General features: G+C 38.9%; 1 long non-coding RNA gene across 1 annotated transcript; it reads right to left on the bottom strand.

Moving 5' to 3' along the window:
- Window positions 1-2,131: 2,131 nt before the first annotated feature.
- Window positions 2,132-4,031, bottom strand: LOC112456413. The gene is made up of 3 exons (XR_003040950.1): window positions 3,891-4,031; window positions 2,752-2,998; window positions 2,132-2,540 (listed from the first exon to the last, which is right to left on the bottom strand). It is a non-coding gene; the product is annotated as an uncharacterized LOC112456413 (long non-coding RNA).
- Window positions 4,032-4,265: the final 234 nt, after the last annotated feature.

The following is a 4,265-nucleotide window of genomic DNA, read 5'->3' as shown; positions in this document are numbered from 1 at the left end:
GCTTGATGAATCACTTGAGAAGGACCGAAAATGCGGTTGAAACGTTGTGAAATTTAAATATATTTATTATTTGGCCAGTCGGGTCGAACAAAAACGACTTTTGTTTTGTATTTATTTACTGGCGAAGGAAGCTTCTTATTTTGTTTTTACTAAACAATTAATGACGTGAGATCCAAAGGGATGATAAATTTCCCGTACAAATATTCACATTAGTACAATATATTGTGTTAATATGAATATTTCATGCACTTGCGAGCAAACATAATTTAAATTTCGATAATTATATCTCGTTACTACATATTGTATGTCATACTTCCAAAATCATTTTATAGTGTATTAAAAATAAATATTATTTCCTCAAAATCAAGTATTTAAATTAACGCAAAATTAATCAATTTTAAAATAATCGCTACAAAAAAATTTTCTGTTTCGTAAAATAACATTTATTGGATCTCGATCTCACGTCATTTTAACTGGTTTAAAAACCAGTTACCAATACATATAGATAGACTGTAAAAGTTTAGGCTAAAATTGATGCGTTATAGAAACAAATGATTTCAATTAGTGATCAAGAACACACACGATTTTGTAAAAGAGATTACATAAATTATATGTTACATTATATACTAAATAATTAAAATATTACAAGAATTTATTTTCGATCGTAATATATGCTAAAAATATCTCTAAGCATATATATTGCATTTTTGCACAAATTTATATAATTTTTAATCCTGAAAAATCTTTCAGAAAAGGAAAGATGTGTGGGAAATAAAACAAAAGTATTTGTTACTCACAATCAGTCACAAACATTACGTATTAACCCCTTCGTTGGCAGAGAGAATTCGACAAACAGTGCCCAAAATGGCAGGAAATTTTTTATCCTGATTTGTACTTTGGGGTTTTTGAGAGCCCCTGATTACGAATCTAAACTTAAAATTCAAAAATTCAAAATGGCAAATTTCATCCCAATCAAGTAATTTTTTGCATTTTCATCCGCTATTTTGGATCCGCCATTTTAAATTTGCAAATTTTAAATTCAGATTCGTAATCAGCGACCCCAAAAACCCCCGTGTAAGACTTGGATGCCAAATCGGAGCAAGTTATAGGAAAAAAAATATTGACGCACTATTGCGTCAATGCCACACAGGGCACCGATTAATTTGACGCACTATTGCGTCAATGCCAACGAAGGGGTTAAATCAATTTATATGAATCATCCAAGAATAAATATTAAATCCTAATCTGTTCCAGTCCATTAATTTTAAGGCAACGGATCTACGAAATGTAATATTGCGTATATGTAATAATTTATTGTCGTAATTTAGTATACAAGTGTCTCAGTAGTATATTTAATGTAATTTTCATAGATTTGTTACCTCAATTATAAAAATTTACTCATCACTCACCGACCGAAGCGCAACAGCGGAGTAATTCTGCAACGTCGCTACGATGATACTGTAACATACGAACATAAAATTCAAATTAAAGAATTAAGCGCTCAAAATGATCGACATTTCAAAAGATAATTCTAATGTGCTTCTAATTCGTCTTTCAATAAGATATTTAGCAATACAATTATTTTATTTCCCGAAAAAAGTCTTTATAAAAGTAAAATTTCAGAAAATTTATCTTGCAACACGTGCATGGAAAGTGCCCCATTACGCACGCTACGCGTGCGTGATAGACCACTTTCCAGACACTTGCAACATAAAATAGGGTGTGTAAGTCGTGCGTAAAGATGAAAATTCCCGGTTTACGCCGAAGGCTCGTGCGTAAACTCCGCACCCGGGAATTTTCATCTTACGGCACTTGTTACACAAATAACTATTTTCTAATTATTTCTAACTTATCGAGATAAGACAATCCGAAAAAGTGGAAAAACTATTAATTTTATGCAGATAAAGAGATAATACTCACCCCAAGGTTGCTCCGCCGGTGCCCGATGTCTCTCTCGGACCTCCTCCTCCTGCTCTCAGAGGGCTGCGTTCGGAAACGTCACCCGAGTGCACACGAGTAATACTCCCTTCTCTTTCTATCTCAGCGAGTTAGAAGGAGAAGGGATTATACCCGTGTATACCCGGGTGACGTTTCCGAACGCAGCCAGGACGTCAGGTCTCTCCTCCTCCTTCTCCTCCTCTCACCGAACAGGACACTCGCGAGAAACACTCGCGGATAATAAACTACAATCGCGCGCGGACTAAATATGAGTAAAAGTCTTTCGCGCGATACACTGTATCGGCACTCCCGTTTATAAAGCCCATTTGAAGATATTCCGTCGCCGTAATATTCTTCAAATGCCATGGACTTTGAAAAAGTCCTTTAGTCCGATTACTTGAACGGCACTCCCGAAGCAAACGCGACGAACCGGCTACGATTCGTTTATTCAATTAAATCGACGGACGAGGGTACGTTAGCTTCCCCGTCTTTGGATTTTTGTCCAAACAGAATAAGATCGAGTTTTGCTTGGGTATAACATCCTCGGGGTACTGAGCCCTCCCACCTCGCCAAGGTCATATCCGTGGGAAAGAAGTACTTTACTGTGTAATATAAAAGCAGCTGGTAATATAAAATTAAGTTATCGATATATAAATATGGATAGATAGGCTACGAAGAATTAGAATAAAATTAAATTAATTAATAATAATTATCTTCTTTTTCATTAAATAAGTTAATTAAAATAATTAAAGAATTATTATAAAAATAAATCATCATTAAGAAAAATTATTATAAAATAATTTAATAACTTACAGGTACGATTATATATATACAGGTGCGCAGCAGCTAACAGTAAGTATAATAATAACCATATCGGATTGTAACGTCCGATATCTCTCAAGTTTCTTCATTTTCTCGAATTTATTCATTGCACTCGCACGGTTGCACTTCAGTTAATTGTAGCTGACGATATACATATAATGCATAATGCTCCTGAAGATATAACTCCTGAATTTCGGAACTATTTTCTCGAATGCACTCGCGACTCTGTAAGACGCAACTGTAAAATTTCAATAGGAAGTTAACATTCGATCACTTTTATGGAGGATTCACACTGCGTCCGATGTTCGACGTACGACGATCCGACATCCAATAAGAAATTTTTGTCTCTAATAATAAATTCTGTTATTGGATGTCGGATCGTCGTACGTCGAACATCAGACGCAATGTGAATCCTCCATTAGCATGGCGATGATTTCTCGCGCGGTGATACTACGCGAGTCGACCGGACGGTTAATAAAGGCACGCAGTTGGTTAATTAAAGATACGCTATTGAAATTAAATATCGCACGCGCAGTACGTGTATCGAACTCGTAAATCTCGCGAAAGTAAAGCATTATTAATATGCACGACGAAGAATCGTGACTGCCGGCCGTTAATAACTTTTACGCGACGCGAAAAATACGAGATTACTATAATTAAAGCATTCACGAACGGGCGATGTATTATATACACGGCGTTCTGTTACTCGAATCACTCGATACGTCTCCCTCAGCCCTCTTTTTCTTTACGGTGAGAATTGGAGATAAATCGCACGACAATTCCGGCACAGCCAGCGTTCAAAGCGCGACACGATCGAGATAAATGAATGCTACCTATATACATTATTCAAGTCCAGGCAATATATCGGGACAAGCGTCACGATTAAGTATCGCCCGCGAATATCATAACGAAACTGCATGCAAATCACAATTGCCTATTGATATGCGTACTTTCGCCTCGACGTCCGCTCCTCGAGCGAGCGATCCGCTCACATTACTCGTTCATTCCGACAAACACTTGATACACGATACACTTGCAAATTGTCGAGCGCGTGAATTATTTCCGCGGCTCGCGAAACGAGGAGCAGGAGTGCCAATCGCAGGAACGACCGCGTTCCGAATAACACGTACCTGTGTGATATTCAGGGAGAATGATTAGCTGAGTGACTTCGGCAGGTACTCCGAGCGTTGATGAAACAAATGGCAAGGCCGCTCGCCGGCAAAAACAATCGGCTGCGTGGCGACTTTGAACGTGTACGCTGCCGCACAGTATAGCACAGTACCGAGCACAGTACTGTAGTTGTGACACTGGTTTCAAGTTCAAAGGTCGTCCCCTGGTCTCGGTATGCCGCGACGTCGTCGCGCCGCCGCGGCCGCCCACGCTGGCGGCTCAGAGCGGCCGAACGTGATTGGCCTGATCCGGAGGCTCGACTCGCGAGCCAATCGCGTTCGATGTCTCACCCGATGCGCGGCGGCAGCGGCGCGCGCAAGCGCAAGTAATACACG

Source organism: Temnothorax curvispinosus, unplaced genomic scaffold, assembly GCF_003070985.1.
Source record: "Temnothorax curvispinosus isolate PA1 unplaced genomic scaffold, ASM307098v1 QBEX01006801.1, whole genome shotgun sequence".
Taxonomy (NCBI): Eukaryota; Metazoa; Arthropoda; class Insecta; order Hymenoptera; family Formicidae; genus Temnothorax; species Temnothorax curvispinosus.
The sequence above is the reverse complement of the archived record's forward strand: the minus strand, read 5'-3'. Positions and strand labels throughout refer to the sequence as shown.